Source organism: Prunus avium, chromosome 8 (assembly GCF_965620075.1).
Source record: "Prunus avium chromosome 8, drPruAviu1.hap1.1, whole genome shotgun sequence".
Taxonomy (NCBI): domain Eukaryota; kingdom Viridiplantae; phylum Streptophyta; class Magnoliopsida; order Rosales; family Rosaceae; genus Prunus; species Prunus avium.
The window spans coordinates 24,722,720-24,732,439 of NC_142291.1; the positions used below are offsets into that span (position 1 = coordinate 24,722,720).

The window sequence follows — 9,720 nt, forward strand, 5'->3', positions numbered from 1 at the left end:
CCTTGAATTTAATAGTTTTTTTGACAGAAGGACTATTTAAGAGCACCTATATTAACGTTAGGGACCATGAGTGATACAAAAAAACTTTAAGGATGCAATCTGATAGTTTCGCAAACGTGAGGGACGTTTTGTGATAAAAAACCTTTTTTTTGGCTTGATGGTTATGCTTAGTATTAGTGCAACAAATATTTTCATGACAGATTTCTTTACCACTCGAAGTGGCAGAAATATGGGTTTCCTGTGTCCTCAGGCTTTCTCTGGTTTTTCCAATCCTTTTAGACATGATATTCAAAAATTACAAATTACAACCAATAGATCGATAGCTGGAAAAGAAAAAAAAACATGCATGAGTTAAATTATAATATTTTTATTACATCTATAACCTAATCAAGCAAAATGGACACACATCACAGTACTGTAGATATAAAAATAAGAATTTTCAAACAACACAACATCTGAAAACGAATTAATACAATTTCTATAGCCCAACCAAGTAAACCAGATATGAGCAATAACATCACAACCACATAAATAACAATTTGCAAATGACACAACACCCAAAAACCAATTTGCCACAGTTGATATGCATGACCTCTTCAAAAGACGAAGAGAAAACTGACCTGTTTCCTAACAGCAATGGAAAGAGCTATCAAACAGTCCAAAAAGCAGTACAGCACCTATAACAAACGCAACCGAAAAAATGAAATCAAGGAACAATCAAAAGAGCAAAATTCGTGGAATCTGATTAACGAATTTGTGCATTTGCTTAAATTGGATTTAAGTGTTATTATAACTGATGCAACAAAAGAAACAAAAAGAAAAGAAAGGTTATCAACAATTACTCATTTACCAACAGAGATTCTGAGAAATTATCTTCTTGTTGATCAACCTCATGTATTAAAAATCAATTCCTTGTTTGGAGCCCAAAACTTTTTAATTTAAAATAAAATATGACAAAAAGCCTCCAAACAATCCAAATCTAAAGCAAAATCATCAACCAGTTCAATCAAAAGCAACAATCAAAGGCTAAGATAGCTAAAATACCTCAGTTGTAATGATTCAAAACGAAAAATATAGAAAATAAACTCAGCAAGCAACAAAATCCCAGAAAGGCAGTGCCTAAACAAATTATACTAACAGAATCAATAACAATTTTCCATTTTTTCCTGTAAAGTAAAAAACAGAGAATTTCAAAAACTCATTACAGAGTCCTCATTCATAATCTCGATCCTTAATTAATCAGGAAAAATGTATATGCTGAGTCATCCTGAACAAATCGTGTTTCCTATCAAATCATCTAAGAATCCGGGGGGCATAGTACTGCATGAAACTACTTAGCTTAAATTGGAAGGGTTACCACCTGCAGCCGAAGGCCACATGAAACATAATGAAAGAAGTATGGATATGTAGAGTCATCCTAATCAAATCCTGTTGCCCATCATATCATTGGAGATAAAGAATTCATAAGAGACAACCTAAATTAACTTTTCTTATCTTGTTAAGTATCAGTGTCATCTGACAATGCACATTACAAAATTTTGGTTAACAAAAAAAGTATAATAGATGCGAAGTTCATAAATTTGATTTATAAAATACTAAATCTTGAACATGCCCAGTTTCACCAAAGCAAACAGTTTCACCTCTGAGCAACAATAAATTGCAGAAATTGTAAATTGAAATAAAGTTATGTTCCTGTATTCAATGAAAGAGAGCAAACTTACATTTGAATCTGCAGTGAAGTTGAAATACTTGAATAAGATTCCCTAGACCAAGAAAACACGTAGTAGTAGAGCCAAGTCGAATCTCTCCCTGTGAAAGAAAAACAAGGGTTGGAGTTTTAGCCGCCACCCCCTTTGGGGGTGGGTGAGTTCCTTTTGCTCTCCCCCCTCCCTCCCCCCCTCCCCTATCTCTTGCTCACCCCTCTCCTTTCCTTCCCTCGCGTTCCGTCCAATCCTTCCCCTCTCCCTGAGTTTTCTTCATCTCTCCCTCTTCTTTTGCTCTGTCTTTGGGCTTCTCTCTTATTTTCACAGGGTGTGGGTGGTTGGGTTAGGGTGGATTCGTTGCTCTTCTGTTTGGCATCTCCGGTAGATCTATTCTGGATCTAGTTTATCCGGGGATTGCATTGGTGATTCGGTGGCTTGGGTGGTTTTCCCCTGTGGCCGCCGCGGTCTACCGAGTTCTTCTCTCGGGCATTTGGTGTCCCCATTTTGCTGGTCCAGATGCTCTCTCCTTGGATGAGAGCGGGTGACGTCGTTCGAGCATTCCCTGCTTGTATCGAAGGCTTCATGCCTCCTATTTGTTTAGATCCCTCATATCTCCTTCATTCCATATTTCACAGAGCTGTCCTTTGGCCGTTGTCATTTCAGTTGCTGGGTCTCCCTTGGTGCGTCGGTGCTTACGATTCCGGCGAAGATGCGATTTCTTGGGTTGTTGTTGGTCAAAACCCAGATCCCCCCACTTCCCTTTCGAACCGACTTCATCATCCGGATTCAACGGCCAACTCAAAACGCGAGCTCTCGCGTACCCCTCGGAAGGTGTGTCGAGCCGCGACAACGTTCCGACTCTGGTGCCTGCACCACCTCCTTCCTGTTACTTGGTTACTATTCTTGTGCCTTTGGACTGCTCTGAGAGTTACTGGCTTTTGGGTTAGATCTGTGATGTGGGTTTGTATTATCTGTAATTTTTCTTGTTTCAATTTGGTGTTGCTACCACATGTTATGTGTGGATTTCATTTTACTGCTGGCATTATGGCTGTTTAAATGTCTTTCGGACGGGATCATGATCTTCATGCTATGCCTATGCTTGGATTTTAGTTAGATCTGGTCCTGTTCTGGTGCTGTTGCGTTTGTCCTTTGTGGGTGCTCCTTACTTGGCCCTGTTGTTGTGTTCCATGCCCTTTTGTGGGTTATCAATGAATTTGCCTTTCGACCAAAAAAAAAATAGAGCCAAGTCGAATTATGTGAAGGAATTTTGAGGCAACACAAAAGAAAAAAAAAAGTCAATAAATCAAAATGAAGAAACATTAACCTGAAAGTTATCTTCGCTTCTTTGCTTCAGTGATTGCTTATACGTCAGAGAGGTGAGAGACCATTGAATCTTTTGAGATAAAATTCCAAAGTTTCAATAAGACATGTAGATTTGAATAGCTTTTTAATTTTCATAAGTAATACCTGAAGCAATTGGATGACTGCCTAACTGTGATTCATACTGAAAAAAAGAAATAAACAGTAATTAGAATGAAGTACAACAACCACGTACTTACATAGCCTCAAAATACAACCAACCAACCAACTTGAAGCAAATACTTAAATTTCAGGATTCTAACAGAGTGCAAGACCATATAGATACCCGCATTTCCTACCTAGAGTGCAAGACTCCCAAATTTTCGGTAAACTGAATTGTGAGTAGTGAGAACAATTATTTGTTGATATATAATATGTATATATATATATATTTTCAAATTTTATTGACATATCATCACAGGCAAAGGAAGTCAACCGACGGAAATTGGAAGAAGAACTGAGATTAGAAGAGGTACAAATAGTTGAGGAAGCTGCATTGTCACTTGTAGGGAAGGAGAAAGCAAAGTGTAGGGCTGCCATGGAGGCAGCAGAAGCAGCTCGAAGGATTGCTGAATTGGAAACACGAAAAAGGAGAAATGTAGAATTGAAAGCCCTTAGAGAAGCTGAACACAGGAAGACAGCGTTAGAATCAAACGCATATGACCTCAAATACACAATTGAGGAGATTGAAACTGCAACAAATGATTTCTCAGTGGGTTATAAGATTGGGGAAGGAGGCTATAACTTACATTTAACATTTCACAACTATATGATAAAACGGGCAATCCCAATGTATGAAACAGAGTAAATCGTTTAACATTTAGCCATGATAGTACACATACTCAGTTCATCAATTCAATCAAAAATCAATCTTACCACATATCGAAATCATAATTTCAATGGGAAAAAGTACTCTATACAGATACTATTCTCAACATTCAGCCATGATAGTATATAAGAATTAAATTCATAAATTTTCTTTAAAAAAAATTACTAAAGTTTGAAGATGTCTGGTTCATAACAATAATGAAATTTTTAATAGAACGCATACGCAGTTCTTCAATTCAATCAAAAATCAATCCTACCACATATCCAAATCATAATTTCAATGAAAAAAACAACTCTATACACATACTATTCTCCTCTTTTTTTCCCTCTCTATCAGTCATCAACATCATTAGAAGTCATCATAGTAAGAAAAGAACACATAGACTGTCTGCTGTTGACAAAGATGCTCTCTTTCCTTTCCAAATTAAATCCACCGTTACAAAACCAATAAACACATTATGTACAATCTGAACCCAACATTACTCACCCACCCATCCAATAATAAGAATAAAAAAGATTAAAAAAGGGAAAACAAATTGTGGGGAAATGAGAGAAAAACACATGTTGAATCCGAGCATAACAATGACTCAATTTGCTCAATTTTCCTTTCAATTCCAAACAGGCCCTTTAAATCACTTGACGATTCGCAATTCAAGGACAAACAAACAAATGGTTAGTAAGTATGCCTGCGTAATCAAATAGTCACAAATATAAATCAAAATATAAAATACAAAATTAATTACTATGTTTTTTCTGAATCATCAAAATTAATTACTCTGTTTTTTTCTTGCACCCTAACCCTAAACCCAACATCATTTTCAATATGTTAGATCAAAGCACAGAAAAACATTGTTTGAGAGAGAGAGATGGACCTGGAGTCCTGGAGCTTGGCAGTGGACTTCTTTTTGACGCCGAGAACGATGGTGTCGGTGCCACGTACGCCGACAGCGTTACCCTTGCGCACAGCTTTTAGATAGAGATCCATTTTCGAATCAAAAGAGAAGAAGGCAAGGAAACAGGTGAACAATGGAAGCGGATGGAAAGAAGAAGGCAACGAAGGGGGTGAACGATGGAAACGAAAACTGAAGTCTTGGGCAGATGGTTCTGCAGAAACGTCGAACATTCCAGATGTAGGCATCGAAGGAAAGGGGGGGCAAAACGGGAAAGAGATGAAACTAATTAATCAAGGACAAAACCGTAATTTCACTGTGATGATGGGAAAAATGAGTGTGCAAAACAGTAAAAAGAGAGGGACACAAACGTCAGTTCACTATTGCGAATGAATAGTCTAGGAACAGTGCATCGGTGAACTGAGTAATACCCCAAAAAAAAAAAGTTGTGACGGCACGTTGGTTAGACTGGTGAACTGGCAGTGGCTGAGCAACATTGATGCAAAAAAGAGAGCAAAGTTTGTCTTTTTGTTGCCAAAGTTGATTAATTTTGTTATCAATACAATAGTCGACGTATAATTTATAAACTAGCCCCTCTACATGATAAGAATTAAAAAGAAAAAATTAAATTTATTTTAGAATTAAAAAATATAATGGGTAGTTGTGTTCCATAAAAAGAGGATCCATTATATGATTTTTCTTTTAATTTTAAATTTTTTTAATATGAAAAAGTGTAAGTTTACCATATTATCCTCATTTAATTAATAATTTCAATTCTTAATGTTTGCATTAACCAAGGGCATTTTCTAGTATTTTGAATGTTTCACCATTCTCTTCCTTTTGCTTTATATATATAGATATATAATATAATTTAAGTAGGGGCACAAACGGCATTTCACTGTTAAAATGAATAGTCTAAGGGCTAGTTTGGCATTGCTGTGCTGTGAAAATAATCGCTGTTAGATTTGCTGTGAGAGAAATCAGCTGTAAGAGAAAGCAGTTTGGCGTTTGGTAAAATTTTTGTTAAAAGTGTTGTTGATATTGATTTCAACAAAATCAGAAAATATTTGTTCCATAATCATTAAACCCAACGCCTCTTCGAAACTGATTTCTGAATAATCAGAAAATGACAGCACCTCATTAGCTGCTTTCCCTTATAGCTTTCTCTCACAGCAATTTTTAACAATAAGTGATTTTCTCACAGTTTACCAAACGGGTTGGGCTTCCCAAATTTTTTTTAAAATCACTTATCACCCCAAATAAGCAATGCCAAACAGGCACTAAGAACAGCAACTTTTATTCAGTTTTAGTATATATATAATTTTTATGTTTATCCATCAATCTGTCTTCCCAGTACTTGATCCCTCACAGTAAGATTACTTTTAAGCATACAGTTGCTTTAACATAAACAAACACAATGGTATTAAGTCTTCATATCAAAACTAACCTCCACTGAAAACATATTGTCTTTGTATTTTTCAGCATGACCTGATGTTTCCCAGAGTTTCATATTGTACAAGTTTGGTGATATAACCTACCAAAGCAAAGAAAACAATGAGCATATTATTTAAGATTAAAAGGTTGATTGCAACAACTGAACATTGACCACCAACCTCTTCATATCCCCTCTCTCTATACTGCTTATTTATGAACTCCATTAATTTATTACAAATCCGAGCCCCTTTAGGGAGGAAGAAGCAACTTCCTGGGCTGCAATTGACGAGCGGAAATAATCAAATGAAAATCGATCTCTCTTGGTCACTTAAAAAAATTAAGAAATAAGAACTCAATACATACCTAACTGGGTCGAAAAAGAAAAGCTCCTGATTTTTACCCAACACTCTGTGGTCATATTTTTTTGCTTCTTCTAGTTTCTGTATGTGTTGCTGCAGAAAAAAGGTACGTGTTTGTAAGAAAATCAAGTAATTTAATAAGTACAATAATCTGACCATCACAGATTTACATGTTAACTTATGTTGAAGAGGGTATGAAAAGTTCATGTCCTCGACATCATTGCTTTCATAAAATTACACCAACTTGTATTGCTTGAAACTATTGCACTTCAAACAGCACCATTTATTTTCAGTTAACGTATCTCACAAACACACCCCAACAGCTAATAACTAAGAAGACAGGTGTCCACTTTCTATCAAATGTCGTGAGAGAACAGCACCACTTCTAACTGTGACATATATACTACTAGAGCCATCATGTTCATGCGTGTGTGTGTTTCTTTTAAAAGGGTTCATGTTTAACAGATGACATCAAATATTTTCAGTACCAACGCACCAAGGGATTTGGTTATTTTTATGAGTTAGCACTGATTTTTCTTTTTATACCCAGAAATCCACCAATCCGTAAAGGCAACAGCTATGCACACTTTTCCTTTTGACATCAATTTGTACAAGGAACTTTAAATTTAACAAACACTCAGAAATACAGCCACAGTAGCTGATACAAGAAAGAAGATAAGAAAAACCAAAACCGAAGTTATGGAATGTCAAAAACATAATGTCACCTGCAAACGTTTTTTTATCAGGATAAGATATTCCATAAACTCTCTGTAAACTTTCACGATCTTTGTTACCCCTCCAGTAGGCTGCAGAAGCCTGGGATTGCAAATTCATACGGCATCGTTATGTATCCGATACGGCATTGTTACGTATCCTATACTCCATCGATAGATACACTCGCGATACGGTCCCGATACGTCAAGGGGTAATTTTGACGGCAACCAAAAGAGAAGAGGAAGAAGGAGGAGGAAGAAGGAAGAATGAAGAAAAAAAGAACTTACTTGCGCTTGCAGCTGTTGCGAATATTGAGTTGCAGAGAAGAAGATGCGGCTAACTAGTGAAGAAGATGACGTTAGGTGCCCTAATCACAATACGCACCGTTTTAGTTGCATGTTATACCTTTTAAAGTTTGATGCATTCATTTGGGCCCAGCCCAATAATTGAAACAAGTCATTATTACCCCAAAAGAAACCGCTTCTTTCAAGGACAGAGCTAGAATTGCAAGTCTGGGAGTTCAATATATAAAATACTAGTATAAAAATTACATAAATATTCAAATATTACATGTTAAAACTAAACATAGTTGCCCTAACTTATTCACGTATAATAATACTATTTATATTAACATGTAAATGCGGGGGGGCCCAAGTTTTTTGTCTCTCCGCATAAAATACAACATATTCAAAAGAAAGTTAAAAATAAACATGCTTGATCCTTGCCGACACCCAGCCTCTCTTATGAATAGGGAACAACACCACTTCTAACTGTGACATATATACTACTAGAGCCATCACGTTCATGTGTGTGTGTGTTTCTTTTAAAAGGGTTCATGTTTAACAAATGACATCAAATATTATCAGTACCAACGCACCAAGGGATTTGGTTATTTTAATGAGTTAGCCCTGATTTTTCTTTTTATACCCAGAAATCCACCAATCTGTAAAGGGAACAGCTATGCACACTTTTTCATTTGACATCAATTTGTACAAGGAACTTTAAATTTAACAAACACTCAGAAATATAGCCACAGTAGCTGATACAAGAAAGAAGATAAGAAAAACCAAAACCGAAGTTATGGAATGTCAAAAACATAATGTCACCTGCAAACGTTTTTTTTATCAGGATAAGATATTCCATAAACTCTCTGTAAACTTTCACGATCTTTGTTACACCTCCAGTAGGCTGCAGAAGCCTGGGATTGCAAATTCATGAGTTAAATACATTAATAACAAGATGAAAGAAAATCTTACAAACTACGGCTCTAACATACAAAGAACACATACCTTCAAACATTTAAATGCTTTCACAAATGATGTATTTGGTATATGGGGTCCACGACAAAAGTCAACCAAAGGGCCACATCTATATACAGTTATAGTTTTGTCCGCTGGAAGACCATTGATGATTTCAACCTAAGCAAAAATAAATCTTAAATCAATTTTGAATGCATGTATGAGAAGTAGTTTTAAAAAGAAAATCATTCTATTGATTAGAAACTAAACTAAGCACCTTCCCTTACCTTGAATTTATTATCACAAAACCTCTCAAGGGCTTGTTCCCTTGATACTTCAATGCGTTCAAAAGGTTGTTTCCCCTGGGGAAATATATTACAACTAACCAGTCAAGGATTCATAACAAGAAATGAAGGAGCAACAGTTTCCTCCATACAACAAGTTTACATGAATTCTATTACAAGAAAACAAACAACACCTTAACAGCCTTCTCTGTCCATGATTCGATTTGCTTAAAGTGTTCATCATTCATGCCAAAATCTCCATAAAATGCATCATAGTAGAAACCCTGCGATTGCATTCAATCATTCCATAAGGGAACCAAATGAGAAACTACAAAAACACATAGCAAAAACCGCGAAATATATTTTTGAAGACCATAAAAAGAAAACATCTTCTCAAAACTGGGATCACAAAACTTGAACTATCCTAGTAGTTGAATTGCACGCGAAGGAAACCACATACCCAACCAAAATTCCAGGCAACATATTGGTCAACCAAAGAAGAAGGCAAAAACCTCTTTACATTTATATTAACAACTATCATTTAAAAACCTCTTTGCTTGTGGCACACATATCGTGTCTTGTTTCAATTCTGGCACACGGACCGATGCAGAGCCTGCATCCGTACTCCACCTCAAGTGCCTGCACGGTATGGAAACTTGTTATGCATCCGATCCAAATCAAATCAATACAGTAAACCAAAACCAAACCAAAAATCTCGGCAATAACTCTTGGTACCTACCTGTCCAAGAATGTGGGAGCTAGAATGCCAGAAAGTGTGGCGTACATCCTCATTGTTGTCGAATGAGTCCAATGTGTAGAGCCTAAGCTCAGCATCGCCCTCCAAAGGCCTGTTCATGTCCCATATAACCCCATTGACCTCAGAAATCAAAGCATTTGAAGCCAAACTCTTT

General features: G+C 36.4%; 1 long non-coding RNA gene across 1 annotated transcript; it reads right to left on the minus strand.

Annotated features, from left to right (window-relative positions):
* Positions 1-7,297: 7,297 nt before the first annotated feature.
* Positions 7,298-8,889, minus strand: LOC148292366 (uncharacterized). The gene is made up of 3 exons (XR_015826426.1): positions 8,813-8,889; positions 8,577-8,705; positions 7,298-7,389 (listed from the first exon to the last, which is right to left on the minus strand). It is a non-coding gene; the product is annotated as an uncharacterized LOC148292366 (long non-coding RNA).
* Between the last annotated feature and the right edge of the window lie 831 nt (positions 8,890-9,720).